This window comes from Rhamphochromis longiceps, linkage group LG18 (genome assembly GCF_057381845.1).
Source record: "Rhamphochromis longiceps isolate RC_006_pf linkage group LG18, R_longiceps_female_GT1.1, whole genome shotgun sequence".
In the NCBI taxonomy this organism is placed as follows: domain Eukaryota; kingdom Metazoa; phylum Chordata; class Actinopteri; order Cichliformes; family Cichlidae; genus Rhamphochromis; species Rhamphochromis longiceps.
The window spans coordinates 33,795,580-33,811,689 of NC_140574.1; the positions used below are offsets into that span (position 1 = coordinate 33,795,580).

A 16,110-nucleotide genomic window follows, 5' to 3' on the forward strand; every position below is an offset into this window, starting at 1 on the left:
CCCAATTTTAGAGATATTGACTGTACAAGCCTACCCTTCTCTTGTTTCACGTGGTACTTAATGCTTAGTAGCAATGTCTTTATGTAGACCTTATGTAGCTTCATGTAGTTTTTCAACAAGGAAGAGATCTCTACTGCTAATATTTCCCAAAACTAGGCAACTCACGACAAAACATTCTAGATGGATAAACAGCAAGCCAATGTGTGTCACTGCAGGGTATGCAGGTGTGTTGAGAGAACGTACCCAAAAGCAGACAAGGAGAGAGAGAGGACACTGAACTTAAAACAAAAGCGAGCCTTTATTCTGGCTGATGGCAGGAGTAAAAGAAAACAATGACAATGTGTACAGCAAATTTTGATGTGATCTGTCCCTCTAACGCTAAACACAAACCTTGTTTTCAACAGAAGTTAAAGATGCGGTCATTTTCAAAGAATTTTAAACGATAAAGAGTCCTTGTGAAATCTGAGCTAACATACAACTAAACCATCAGAAAATTAAATTTGTGACTGCTTGTTATACGGCTGAATATATCAAATGCTTCAATGACAAAATGAAACAAGACAGAATTTATGAACTCAAGGATAATCATACAAATAACAATTACAGCTGTAACCATTAGTACACTCATCAAGTTCAAATGATGTCCATTTCAAAGTAATTGCTGGAAAGGACATTGTCGAACTCTGTGCGAAATTCAGGATAAGAACTGTAAGTGCATGGCACTTTAAGGGTAGCTCCACAGGTGTGAGCAACAGGCCTTCTGTTGAGCCCAGTTTCAGCATTAAAGCACACCAAAATTTTGTCAACACATATCACAGAAGATCCTGTGCAGAAGCGCAGGATTTTTTCAGCTTTGGTTTCATCAGCGTTTTTAACATAACGCTGAAGATGGTTAAACTTTGGCTCTTGGAGAATGGCCTTATGAGCCATTGTTTCAATGGCAGGCTGCATGTTGTTCTTAGGTGGTAGGAAGTGGGAACCCATCCTTGTAAAAGGTCAAGCAGGTCCTCTTCATCATTTTCATCCATTGTGCCTTGGAGAGCCTTCTCAACAGCTGATCTCTCAACAGGAGGGAGATAGTTGAGAAACGATGCAATCAGAATGTCTACATCAACTGAGTCCATTCCGTGGATGCAAGCTAAAATGAAAGCCCTTGACAGCCTCACTGGAAAGACACCGTGGTCTAGTAAGCCTTTCACCCATATCTGCCCAACTGCTTGCCATTCAGCCTCACTAAAGTCTGGCCTCAAGCCTTGGAACTCGTTCATTTTCACCTTCACACTGTTCCAAAAATTGCTCCCAAAATGCAGTGTAAACCTCCCTTGACACCCCAGCATCATCAACAGCATTTTCATTTACAAAGTTCATCTTTAAAGTCTCATTCAGAATGCGACTGTCCATAAATACAGCCAAAAGATCATCAACAACTTTTATCCTGCGAATTGATACATGTAGGGGGCTCTGTGGGTCTCCTGAATTTGATGGGGAAAGTTGGTTGCTTGAATCTAAAGGCAAACCTTGTGCGATGAAATTCAGTCCATGGTCCTGAGTAAAAGACAAAACATGCACATTCCATAAGAAATGCAAATGAATTGTACAGATTACACAATATCAATGTTCTGAAAAAGTTTGAAATTTATTTGTCTAATTTTAGTGGGCTGTATATTCCCAAACCATGGTTGCACTGACAATTTATCTATAACATTAATATTGTGGCCTGATGGATGTCCTTGTATGCCTCACAGAAAATTATACAAGTGTTCTTTACATGTATGAGAAGACTCCTGTGCAAAATAGGTAGAGAACACAATAGTGACACCAAAACAATGTCTCACTGCTGTGTTATGTAAATAATTTTATTTCAAGACTAAATTTCCTGTTTAATCTTATCTTAATGTAAAACACTGGAATTTTCTCTGTCAACTGACAATATCCTTTTAATTCAAATGGACCCACAAACTGCCATATCCTCCGAAAATAGCATGAAATTTTGGCATCTCTACAGTATGTAAAGGTAGGTGTTTATGGTTGCCTGAATTGATCCATGTTACCTGTGCAATCTGGGGTGCTTCCTCCTGTATTGACTGCATATGGGGTGTGGGCAAGCCATTAGCTGAAGACAATGGTAGCAGGAAACCATCCATAGGTAATCCATTTGTGTCGGCATTCTGAGAAGGCAGTATGGCATTAATTGACAACAGACACCTTAACCCTTCAAGATTAGAAGACTCTTCTTCAATCTTCTACCTTGGCCTATTCCAAATCATGAATGTTCTTAAAAAGTCTGCAAAATATGTCAATAGGTCTTAAGAAATAGAACAAAAATACACCTCTTTATTTTCAGCCTACATGTCTCACTTACAAGAGTAAAAAAACATATTACAGTGGAATTCCACATGTTTTTATCATATCTTCATGTACTTCTTACTACTTAAAATGTTGTATTATTGCTGCAAAAAAATCAAGTTTTAAACAAACAAGAGATGAATTCTGATTAATAGAAATCGAGCAAGTGTTTCACAGTACTGTAGGTTATTTCTTTTAAGATCCAAAAGAATATTACAGAAAATAACACACATGCTTAAATTTTGTCCAAGCAGGAATGCATGATCAGCTTTTTTTAAATCAGAACTATGCAAGTTACTGAATTTGATTATTACTAAATTTCCATATTTTGTCACACTTAAACCATATCAACCACAACTGTCCATGGTCTTACCTGTCTGAGATCCTCACTGTTGACATAATTCAGGGTTATCACGACTGTGTCATCACCATCTGCTCTGACAAGATCCTCTTCAGGATTCCATACAACCGTATCCGCTTCGTCTATGTGTGGAAAACGAAATTCAAAATCTTCTGGAAGTTTGTCCCAGGACTCTAGTTTGAAGGATTTGTTAGGAACTATACTGGTCAGATCAATAATTTCAGAGCAGTGGTCAGGGAAATCATGATCACTTGAGTCAGTCTGCTGCCGCTTCCCACGACAGTGTTTTTAATGTCTGTTGGGGTTGAATGCATATGATGGGATTTTCCTGGACTTTGTGTTGTCACTGCCTCACAGAGTGATTTCAGTTTTTTTGGATTGTGTTCCATCTGGAAATTGTGAATCTGTGAACCAGAAAACAAACACAAGACACAAATGAAAATAATTCAATTATTTTTTCAGCAGCCAGTCATTTTGTACATGTTAATGAATACAAAGCTGTAAGTCTTTCACAGATGTATTAAATGTACCTTACCATACAAGTCAACAACAAATTCCTGGAATAATTTCATCCTACAGAAGTGCAAATATTCGTAGATGTACATAAAGCACTTGAATAAGACAACTCTTTATTGCAGTTACACAGTCATACCTAGTACAATAGTACAACAAAATTAGAAAATGTCGCATGTTACCACCGAGCACTACTAAACACAACAAAATACAGTAACTTTAAAGTGATCATTATTTGTAATTAGAGATGGACCGATCCGATATTACGTATCGGTATCGGTCCGATACTGACCTAAATTACTGGATCGGATATCGGAGAAAAATAAAAAATGTAATCCGATCCATTAAATATCACGAAAGCACCTCACAAAACTTGCAACACGCCGTAACTCACCTCAGAACGTTAGCACGTCGGAGCAGTATGCATCACGTGATAGAGCGGCTGTGGCATGCGGGACCTGTGGTCTGGATAGCATTTGGAGCTTCGCTAGCAACCCGGCATTTCATCTCCGACAAAATTATCCCCGAGAGAAGTAAAGCAAGTGTGTAAGTCCATCTCTGAATGTTTGTAAAGCATTCCTGCGTTAAGCTTAACAAACGATATATGGAGCGACTGCCTCTTCTTGCTGCTACTTCAATCATGAAACTGATTAATGATCAGCTGATCGGCTTTTCTGTCGCGAGTCTGTCTCTCTTGTTTGTTTTTGGCCCACTTTGCACCAGAAAGAGGAAACCAGCGGATAAACAACAGCAGCACATTTAAGCTTGATAAGCTGTTGTTAGAATTTATTTAATATTACTTTCTACACCAGGATCTTTTTCTACGTAGCTGACGCTGGTAACTGTGCAGGGGCGGATCTAGCAAAGTTTAGCCAGGGGGGCCGATAGGGCATTAACAGGGAAAAGGGGGCACAAAGACATACCTTTCTTTCTTATTCTCATTTAAAATGTCTAGCTTTTAATAAATAATTATCTGACACCCAAAGTTTTAATTTGATGTAAAATGAATAGAAGTCAATTATTGTATATAGTGACTATTAAGTCTAATATAAATACCCTAGTAAGCTATAGTACTTTTTCCTTTGGAAAGGTACCATCTGTGCAGTCTGCAATTTTGTTGAAGAAAGATGTTGAATCTATTTAATATTTCTTGAAAAATAATTGATTTCTGTGCATTTTTTTTTCACACTGCATCAAATTAAGGTTGATTACGTCGATTAAGCATCATGAGGGGGAGTGTGAGGGGTGGTTCCCTATTTTTTATTTATTTATTTTTGTTGTTGCTGGGAGTTGGAACCCTATTAGTTAGGTTGCTTAATATTTACGCTAAGTACTCTTTAAAATACCAGAATAGGGAGGATGGTGTAGGTTTAAGTTTATTAGATTGATCAGTATTGCTGAACTATTAAATTTTTTTTTTGCATACAGGTATAACAGAATAGCTTTAGGGTAGTTGTTGTTTTAAACTTGAGTATGAACTTATACAAAATGCAGCAAGATATTTAAAAAACAGCTTTGTTGATTAAAAAACACTACATCGGATTCATATCGGTATCGGCAGCTATCCAAATTTATGATATCGGTATCGGTATCGGACATAAAAAAGTGGTATCGTGCCATCTCTATTTGTAATAATAACTTTCTTATTTTAACAAACCTGTTTGCCAGTGTCACTGTCAGATGAATCCCCATGTTCAAGTAGATCTGGGACAAAATCATCTGTCTCACTGTCAAATCCAAGTAATGTCACCGGTGAATCTTCTTCAGTTATGCTGACAGAAAAATCCTCTTCAGATGAGGACTGAACTGTTAACGGTGTTTCATCTTTCGTGCAAATGTAAAATCTCAGGAGCTTCAATTTGGTTTGTTCATAAAGTTTGCCAACAGTGTCATCTAAAGCAATCGGATTTCTTTTAAAATCACAGACATCAATGACAAAGTCTTCAACTCTCCCTTTTGGTGAGTACCCATCTGGAAAAAACAGGTCCTTTCCCATTTCCAAAATCTTAGCTACAGTTGTAGTTTTTTCCACAGTTGCAAGTCTTGTTCCTCCACCATTTCTGGTTCTCACTTGACGGTACTCATTACTGCTTAAATGAAGCCATCCGATTTCTATTTTTCTGCAGGTCTTCTCTCCTGCAGTATTTAAATGTCTTGCCATCCCTTCACTTTGCTTGTGGAACACACCTGATGAACCACACAGCACTCCTTTGGTTTTTGATCTTACTTTCCGTGCCGCAATTTTATCTCTTAGGTTCTGCAGAAGAGTCTCTTTATCTGTGCTGTACTTAGTTTGTTGACAGAAGGACTGGACAGCTACTCTGTCACCATATGTCCTTATGTATTTTGCCATTTGTCCATCAGTCATGACGGACAGCACTGCCTTATCCACCTGCAGACATAAAACATTAGAGAAATGCTATTAATATACTTTTATTCTAGGAAGCCACACTAGCACACATGGAATACTAACTGTATTAGAATAGAGTTCTTAATCACTGTTCATGATCATTATCAAAAGTTACTCTGTCAACTTCTATCTTATTACTTTACTGTTGTTGTGTTAGTATTGGTATCGGACATAAAAAAGTGGTATCGTGCCATCTCTAATATAAATATCTACTACTATTACTATACTGATACCGATATCATAAATTTGGATATCTGTCGATACCAATATGAATCCGATAGTGTTTTTTAATCGACAAAACTGTTTTTTTAAATATCTTGCTGCATTTGCTGCACTATATACAGTCAATTACTGTATATAGTGACTTAATAGTCACTATATACAGTAATTGACTTCTATTCATTTTACATCAAATTAAAACTTTGGGTGTCAGATAATTATTTATTAAAAGCTAGACATTTTAAATGAGAATAAGAAAGAAAAGTATGTCTTTGCGCCCCCTTTTCCCTGTTAATGCCCTATCGGCCCCCCTGGCTAAACTTTGCTAGATCCGCCCCTGCACAGTTACCAGCGTCAGCTACGTAGAAAAAGATCCTGGTGTAGAAATTAATATTAAATAAATTCTAACAACAGCTTATCAAGCTTAAATGTGCTGCGTTGTTTATCCACTGGTTTCCTCTTTCTGGTGCAAAGTGGGCCAAAAACAAACAAGAGAGACAGACTCGCGACAGAAAAGCCGATCAGCTGATCATTAATCAGTTTCATGATTGAAGTAGCAGCAAGAAGAGGCAGTCGCTCCATATATCGTTTGTTAAGCTTAACGCAGGAATGCTTTACAAACATTCAGAGATGGACTTACACACTTGCTTTACTTCTCTCGGGGATAATTTTGTCGGAGATGAAATGCCGGGTTGCTAGCGAAGCTCCAAATGCTATCCAGACCACAGGTCCCGCATGCCACAGCCGCTCTATCACGTGATGCATACTGCTCCGACGTGCTAACGTTCTGAGGTGAGTTACGGCGTGTTGCAAGTTTTGTGAGGTGCTTTCGTGATATTTAATGGATCGGATTACATTTTTTATTTTTCTCCGATATCCGATCCAGTAATTTAGGTCAGTATCGGACCGATACCGATACGTAATATCGGATCGGTCCATCTCTAATTTATATACTACGTTACTAAAAAATATTTTGCTAGTAAGGTATAAGTAAGGTAAGTTCCACCACCAAGTATTTTGTGCCATGGTGTCCATGTTACCATGGTAATGGCACAGCCAGATAACAACATCCAAATTCATGGGCTGCAACCTCTTTTTTTTTTTTGAACTTTATTTATCACATTGTCCAAATTCATGGGCTGCATCCTCCTGAGGACCCTTTAGTAGACCGATTATGTCACAGCGATGCGCCGAAGGCTATCCAAATTCGTAGACTCCTTTTTTTTTTTATTTGCACAGAAATGTACAACAATTATGGCAATCTCTACAAAGATTCTATTTTAAATTCGTAAACTCCTCCGAATGCAGCGGACAAATGCGTCCTCCTTTTCACCAATTTTTTTTTTTTTAATTATTGAACTTTATTAAGAAACAGTATACAGAACATGTATACAACCAGAACAAAATTAACATATGCCAGGGGGTGTAATACAAAGAATTACAAACATTCACTTTTCACCGAATTTGAAGGATGGGTTGGGTGTGTGCTTTGTGGCCCACCATATCCCAGAATTCAAAGTGCGGCCCAGCCAAACTCCAGTTTCCGGTAATGGCAGCCGCTAATAAGTTTTTTAAATTGACCGTTATTAATCTTTCTGGGTCACAAAATAAACTTTTAACATATTTCAGGGGAGAACGTGGGTGTATAAACTTGAAATATCTGCTCGGTTTATCAAGATATCGCATATTTGCAAAAGTGCTTCGACGTTTTCCTTGAGGTCTGTTACCCACCAGCTCAATAGGTAGCCGAGAGCTCAAGGGTCACTAAAGCCGCGGAGAACGGCACAACTCCCGGCACATTATTTTCAGATCACCACGGACTTTTGCTACTCAGGGTAAACGTAATATATAAAACACTTAGACATCCTAAAAATGTTAATGTTTGGCTTTTTTCAGTGTTTCATTTGTTCGTGAGTAAAACGGTTTGGCTGAGATTAAAGTTATTACATTAAATTCCATCCATCCATCCATCTTCATCCGCTTTATCCGAGGCCGGGTCGCGGGGGCAGCAGCCTAAGCAAAGAGGCCCAGACCTCCCTCTCCCCAGCCACCTCCTCCAGCTTATCCAGGGGAACTCCAAGGCGTTCCCAGGCCAGCCGAGAGATATAATCTCTCCAGCGTGTCCTGGGCCTGCCCCGGGGCCTCCTCCCGGTGGGACATGCCTGGAACACCTCACCCAGGAGGCGCCCAGGGGGCATCCTTGTCAGATGCCCGAACCACCTCAACTGGCTCCTTTCGATGTGGACCAGCAGCGGCTCTACTCTAGTGATGGTAAATTTGATTCTTTTTACTGAATCGAGTGTTAATGAGTCACTCACCAAAGTGAATCGGGTGTTTTGAGTCATTTGATTCACTGAGTCAGTTGATCAGAGAGTGCAAAAATTTTACATTTTCACTCAAACTTAATTTGTTTCCCTTTTCATGTAAATCCCACTGCTAAGATGAATGATTAAAAAAAACCCCAAAACAACTATTTTATAGAGAAAAAAAAGAGCAAAAACATTTCTAAAATTAAGCAATTTCCTATCCAAATTGCTTAATAAACATTTATTTTGTTTATTTTTATTTTATTAGTATTTTCCTTAAGTGTGTCAAATATATATTTTCTCATCTAAATGTCCACTGCGCTATGAGCCAGGGGGCGGTAATGCGCCTTAACATTGGTTGCCAACCAAGAAGAAGAAGAAGCTGTGAGCCAGGAGGGAGGGGGTGAGTGAGTGATTCGCGCGCTCGCTCGCTCTATGATTCAGCACAGGAGGGAGGGGGTGAGCGAGTCCTGAGTGATTCGTTCGCTCTTTGATTCAGCACAGGAGGGAGGGGGTTAGTGAGTCCTGAGTGATTCGTTCGCTCTATGATTCAGCACAGGAGGGAGGGGGTGAGCGAGTCCTGAGTGATTCGTTCGCTCTTTGATTCAGCACAGGAGGGAGGGGGTTAGTGAGTCCTGAGTGATTCGTTCGCTCTATGATTCAGCACAGGAGGGAGGGGGTGAGCGAGTCCTGAGTGATTCGTTCGCTCTTTGATTCAGCACAGGAGGGAGGGGGTTAGTGAGTCCTGAGTGATTCGTTCGCTCTTTGATTCAGCACAGGAAGGGACGGGGTGAGTAGCTCAAATGTGTTGTTAGCATGTTAGCAGCGCGATGCTACTGTGAACCGTGGAGCTATTTTGTTGATGTGAGCTTCTACTCAGGGTTTTTTGTTCCAGTTCAGAGCAGAATGCTTTTGTTACGAAACTGGCTGTTGTTTTTCCCCCCACAATTTTAATTATAAGCTAGATATATTTCTACTAATGGAATTAGTTTGCTAACAGCAACAGGGATGAGTCAGTGAGTCAGTTGGGCTTGTGAATCATGATTCACGAGTCAGTAAAGTGATTCTCGAGTATTGAACAATTCGTTCACAAATCGAACATCACTACTCTACTCTGAGCCCCTCCCGGATGGCCGAACTTCTCACCCTATCTCTAAGGGAGAGGCGGGCCACCCTTCGGAGGAAGCTCATTTCTGCCGCTTGTATCCACGAGCTCGTTCTTTCGGTCACTACCCACAGCTCGTGGCCATAGGTGATGGTAGGGTCGTAGATCGACCGGTAAATTGAGAGCTTCGCTTTTACACTCAGCTCCCTCTTCACCACGATGGACCGGTGCAGCGTCTGCATTACTGCAGCTGCAGCCCCAATCCGTCTGTCGATCTCCGGCTCCCTTCTCCCATCACTCGCGAACAAGACCCCGAGATACTTGAACTCCTCCACTTGGGGCAGGAACTCATCCCCGACCCGGAGTGGGCACTCCACCCTTTTCCGGCTGAGAACCATGGCCTCAGATTTGGAGGTGCTGATCCTCATTCCCGCAGCTTCGCACTCGGCTGCGAACCGTTCCAGTGCGAGCTGGAGGCCCTCACCCGATGAGGCCAACAGAACCACATCATCCGCAAAAATCAGAGATGAGATTCTGAGGCCACCAAAGCGAAAGCCCTCCGCCACTTGGCTGCGCCTAGAAATCCTGTCCATAAAAATTATGAACAGAACCGGAGACAAAGGGCAGCCCTGGCGGAGCCCATCACCCACCGGGAACGAGTCCGACTTATTGCCGGCAATGCGAACCAAGCTCTTGCAACGGTTGTATAGGGATCGAATGGCCCGTAGCAATGGGCCAGACACCCCATACTCCCGCAACACCTCCCACAGGACACCCCGAGGGACACGGTCGAATGCCTTCTCCAAGTCCACAAAACACATGTAGACTGGTTGGGCAAACTCCCATGCACCCTCAAGTATCCTCGAGAGGATAAAGAGCTGGTCCAGTGTTCCGCGACCAGGACGAAAACCGCATTGTTCCTCCTGTATCCGAGGTTCGACTAGCGGACGAACTCTCCTTTCCAGCACCCTGGCATAGACTTTCCCAGGGAGGCTGAGGAGTGTGATCCCCTGTAGTTGGAACACACCCTCCGGTCCCCCTTCTTAAAGATGGGGACCTCCACCCTGGTCTGCCAGTCCACAGGTACTGCCCCTGATCTCCACGCAACATTGCAGAGGCGTGTCAACCAGGACAGCCCTACAACGTCCAGAGCCTTCAGGAACTCGGGGCGGACCTCATCAACACCAGGGGCTCTGCCACCAAGGAGTTGTTTAACTGCCTCAGTGACCTCGCCCCCGGAAATTGGCGGGTCATTCCCCTCATCCCCAGACTCTGCTTCCTCCTCGGAAGACGCGTCAGTGGGATTAAGGAGGTCCTCGAAGTATTCCTTCCACCGCCTGACAATTTTCTCAGTCGACGTCAGCAGCGCTCCGCCAGCACTATACACAGTGCAGGTAGAGCACCGCTTTCTCCTCCTGAGATGCCTGACGGTTTGCCAGAATCTCTTCGAGGCAGTCTGAAAGTCTTTTTCCATGGCCTCTCCGAACTCCTCCCACACCCGAGTTTTTGCTTCAGCCACTGCCCGAGCCGCATTCCGCTTGGCCTGTCGATACCTGTCGGCTGCCTCACAGGCTAACCAAGCCCGATAGGACTCCTTCTTCAGCCTGGTGGCTCCCTTCACCTCTGGTGCCCACCATTTGGTTCGGGGATTACCACCACGGCAGGCACCAGCCATCTTGCGGCCGCAGGTCAATGCAGCAGCTTCGGCAATGGAGTCGCTGAACATGGTCCATTCGGACTCAATGTCCCCAGTCTCCCTCGGAATGCTGTTGAAGCTCTGCCGGAGGTTTGCGTTGAAGATCTCGCGGACTGGGGCCTCTGCTAGACGTTCCCAGCACACCCTCACTACGCGTTTAGGTGCACCAGGTCTGTCCAGCGTCCTCCCCCGCCACCTGATCCAACTCACCACCAGTTGGTGATCAGTTGACAGCTCAGCCCCTCTCTTTACCCGAGTGTCCAGAACATATGGTCGCAGGTCTGGTGATACGATTACAAAATCGATCATCGACCTACAGCCTAGAGCGTCCTGGTGCCACGTGCACTTATGGACACTCTTCGTTATGGCCAAACTGTGATTAGCACAGAAGTCCAATAACAAAGCACCGCTCGGGTTCAGATCAGGGAGGCCGTTCCTCCCAATCACGCCCCTCCAGGTCTCCCTGTCGTTACCCACGTGAGCATTGAAGTCTCCCAGCAGAACAACAGAGTCTCCAGGTGGAGCACCCTCCAGCACCCCCCCCAGGGACTCTAAGAAGGCTGGGTACTCCGAACTGCCACTCGGCGCATAAGCACAGATGACAGTCAGGACCCGTTCCCCGACCCTAAGGTGCAGGGAACAAACCCTCTCATCCACTGGGAAAAACCCCAACGTACCGGCAGCAAGCCAAGGGGATATTAGAATACCCACCCCAGCCCGCCGCCTCTCACCAGGGTCAACTCCAGACTGAGACAGAGTCCAGCCCCTCTCCAGGAGACTGGTTCCAGAGCCCAAGCCATGCGTAGAGGTGAGCCCGACTATATCTAGCCGGTACCTCTCAACCTCACGCACTAACTCAGGCTCCTTCCCCACCAGAGAGGTGACATTCCATGTCCCTATTGCCAGTCTTGGCAGCCGGGGGTCAGTCCACCAGGGCCTCCGCTCCTGGCCGCCACCCGACACACAATGCACCCGACCCCTATGGCACCTCCTGCGGGTGGTGGGCCTGCGGGAGGATGGGCCCATGTCTCCTCTTCGGGCCGTGCCCGGCCGTGCCCCATGGACTAAGGCCCGGCCACCAGACGCTCGCCCTCGGGCACCCTCCCCGGGCCTGGCTCCAGGGCGGGGCCCCGGTAACCCTATCCCGGGTAGGGTAAACTGTTCCCTCGGTGTTCTTTTCATAAGGGTCTTCTGAATCGCTCTTTGTCTGGTCCCTCACCCAGGACCAATTTGCCATGGGAGACCCTACCAGGGGGCGAAAGCCCCCAGACAACATAGCCCCTGGGATCCCTGGGACACACAAACCCCTCCACCACGATAAGGTAGCGATTCAAGGAGGAGACATTAAATTCGATAAAATAAAACTTTATTAATCCCCCGGGTGGGTTCCTCCTTGGTTTTACACCACTTAATCAACGTCAAACAGAAAACTGATTAAACAGAAGTGTGAGATGGTCGAGAATTTACTCCAGTGTCGTCTTATATTTTAGATAGCAAGGAGCGGGCAGCCGAGTTTATTAAACTCCACCGAGATAGCGGTGACGCAAATCAGAAGGCTAGACCATCCAATTTCCCCAGCCGTTTACTTCCGGCCTACCCGACCTTCTGAGGACCCGGCCCACGTAGACCACGAAGCCCGAGTTCTCGGGAGGATGCAGCCCATGAATTTGGACACGATTTGAAATTTCAAAACATATGTGCACTTAACGAGTTAGGTTTAATGAACCTGAACATATTTACAAGAATTAACATTAAAGGCCTGCATATACGACCTCGGTTTTTCAACAAGTTACTCGCCTTTTGAACCGCGGTGTTTAATGCTTTGTTGTTTATACGTACTTTGTCTTGTTGCATGTGCATGATGTCGTCGTGTGGGACCTCTCTTGACCGCAAGAAATGTTCTAAATCCTCCTCCATGTCCGCACCGTACGGAGCCCCATACCATAGCACCGCACCCTTCAACTGAAACGCTATCAAAAAAGGAGCGGGATCTTTTGCGAGATCTCGCAAAAGTCTGTCTTAATTTTTTTTTCTCCCATGTCCCCTGCGGGGCTCCGTAAGTTTGAGTACAAACAAGGGAAAATTAAAGCATTTATTCTTAAAATCAATATTTAACTCTTGCATTCTGTTTAGATCAAGTGTCCAGACATATGACAGAAGTAAAGACCCTAAATTAAATTTCTTTAAAGAGGACATGAAACACTAGACATATAAAGGCTAATTCACATCATGGAGCCGTACACTCAAAAACTGACAAAGATGTCTGTGAAGCTGAATTTAAGAAATAACTTGAGATTGTGTGTTGCACCATCTTCTGTCAGTAAGGAACATGACGTCATGTGGTTGGTTGCGGCTGATAGACTTACATTAGTTTATGTTAGCTAACTAGTGACAGAATTGATAACTTAGATGAAAATAATGACACTAAATCTAAATATCAGTTTACGGGGGTCACTTTTGTGCTGCCCCTGACTGCCACACTGAGGATATACTGTCCACTTTCACTGTCTGTCTCTAAGTGGCAGAATGTTGTTTGGCTAGCTGCACTCAAATGGAAAAATCTGCCGTAGCCACATTGTTTGGTTTGTAAAGCACTTGAGGACCGTGTGGAGGAAAGCCTGTTTGAGTCAGAAACTCTGATTCAGAATTTCTGACTCTAGATCAGAACTCTGATCAGCTGATGGGATTAGCGCTATTTTATGCAATAAAATAATCTTTCTTTTCAGTGTCTGATGGGCTATTTATACATTATAAATACATCTGTTGTTCAACATTTCTCAGAGACACATAATTGGTGGCCCAGGTCAAAACTAATGTCATTTTTAAACTAGTTTATTTTTTAAGCTAGACAGCATATGATAATTGCTTCTAGCATTCATTAATTATACAAACAGAAATACAGAGTGCCCGAGGCTACTGCATCTTTTTCAGTCAGGCCAATGGGTGTGCATTTGTAGGCTTACAAAGGTAAGCGTGCTTACCAAGTATGGCTCTGATCTGTAGAAGGTATAAGAAGTGACTTGGGTGAATGTTTGCCTCCACATATTGAGAATGTTTACTTGATGAACAATTATCATTCATTACTGCTAGCTCTCAGCCCTTCTCTCTCTCTCTCTAGTCTGTTCTTCACTTTCTCTCTCTTTCTCTCTCCTAGATGTCCTTCAGTGATCAGCATGGAGCTGTCATTCTGTCAGCACTCCATCAGCCTATTGATTCACTGATCTTTGCCCATGGACAAATGCTTGCATGCCAATTCCTGTCCAATTTTTACCTTTTTTCCTTATACTCGCATTCTCCCCAGTTCATACTCACTCTAGCTTGCTCTTTAACTTCAGTAGGTTTGGCAGGAAAGGTAAATAATCCATTCTAAACTTTGTTTTGCTGTAACAAGAAATATTGCTCTTTTAGACGAGATAAAAAAGCGGTGTGCCAGTGGTGTTTAGTAAGACTGATAAAGCAGGGAGTGTGGTGTTGCAGAAACTCAGAAGTGATCATCCTGCAGCTCAGGGACTGATATTCAGTCTGAAAGGCCATTTTATTTCTACTCATTATGGTTCTAACTTTGCCTCTATGTTTTCAATTGACTTTGGGAGAGGATCTGACTTTCCAAATAAATATTAACCTTACTTTCTCTTAGACTATAGGTTAGCATACAGTTAACACAATTTGAGGTTTCATAGAGATATTTCTAGAAAAAAATATAAACACAAAAACAACAAAAATGTCCTTAGGTTAGATTGTTTTAATAGGATTTTCCATTCACATCTCCCACTGTGGTTGTCTGAATCCAGAAAATGCAAATCAATTAGCCACTGGGCTTGGGTGCAATCTCAGAGTGGCCAACCTCAGCACCAATAATCACAAGTTTACTTGGTTTTAATCTCTATAGCTTTTTCTTCCCCTCAAAACATTGACAGGCTCTGCCAAATATATTTGCAGTCCAAGAAGTTTTTACTCCAGTTTTGATGAAATTCTTTTACTCTGTTAGCTAGCACTAATTAGCAGTCATCTGTGTCCTTGTGTTGCCCCCATATATTTTATGAATGCTGTTTGCCAAACTAGCTCACTGGATTTGCCTGATAACTTAGCACTCCATCCAAACGTGTTTACTTCTGTCTTCAAAAAAAATTTGATAGACGTTAAAATGCTTGAAAAAAGTCCAAAAACCAAAGGGTGATGCCATTATAAAGCAGGTGCAGCCATCCTTCATGGTGCCTTCATCTCTCTTTTACATACAGTCACACCATAGTTTTCATTAGTGCGAATATACTTATACAGCTGCTGCTTTAAAAGGTTATGTCTGTTAGTTGTTCACATGGAGTGAGCTATATTAGTCAGAAAAGCTATTTATTTGCAGTAACCCTGACAACAAGCAAGGAAAAAGCAATATTTACTAACAACAGATCTGAAAGGGTTATCAGTGAGTCATTTGAAAGCTCTGAGTAATAAAATAAAGAAGATGTTACCACATGTTTTTTAAAAGCACACACTGAGGGAAAAAACACCCCTTCCTAACTTAGGAAACATTGCAAAGTGTGAACGCAAACTTATTTCACTTGACATTTTCATTAATTTTGGTCTGCCCCTTTAACTGGTAGTATGACCAAAGTGGCTTTTTCTATGTTCTGTTATCAGCTATTAGAGGTTTAGTTTAACTGAAAAAGCATGAAAGTGTTTGAGGTCATTATTCCAGTTAATGTTAGGGTTAGGGTAGTTAATATAAAATGAGTAACAGTAGGCCAGACATTAGGTAAGGCTGCACTTTTTGCAGTGATCTTATATAGAAAACTGTTTCTGTATCAGTAAAATGTTTTCTTTTTGCCTGTAAATAATCATTGGAAACTGCACATAATTATTTGCAGCTAGCATGTTGTTGATAATGCTATCAAGTCTAAAAACAGTAGGGTAAAATACCTGGAGATCCTGAAGGCTGCTCCAAAAATGATCAGATACTATTTTAAATATTTGTTCAGTTCAAATCAATGTAAATTTTCAGGGGGGTTTTCTTAAAGAAAACTACTACATCATGTATAATTTTTTATGTCATGCATCATTTCCATTGCAAATATTAATCACAGTTAAATTAAGAGGGGATGGCAGTAAAAACTCTGGAGCTGTGATGTCATCACGCACTGCATTCTCGACACTGGACTC

General features: G+C 42.7%; 1 pseudogene; it reads right to left on the minus strand.

The window, feature by feature from the left end:
- Positions 1-473: 473 nt before the first annotated feature.
- Positions 474-12,873, minus strand: LOC146648731 (uncharacterized; annotated as a pseudogene).
- Between the last annotated feature and the right edge of the window lie 3,237 nt (positions 12,874-16,110).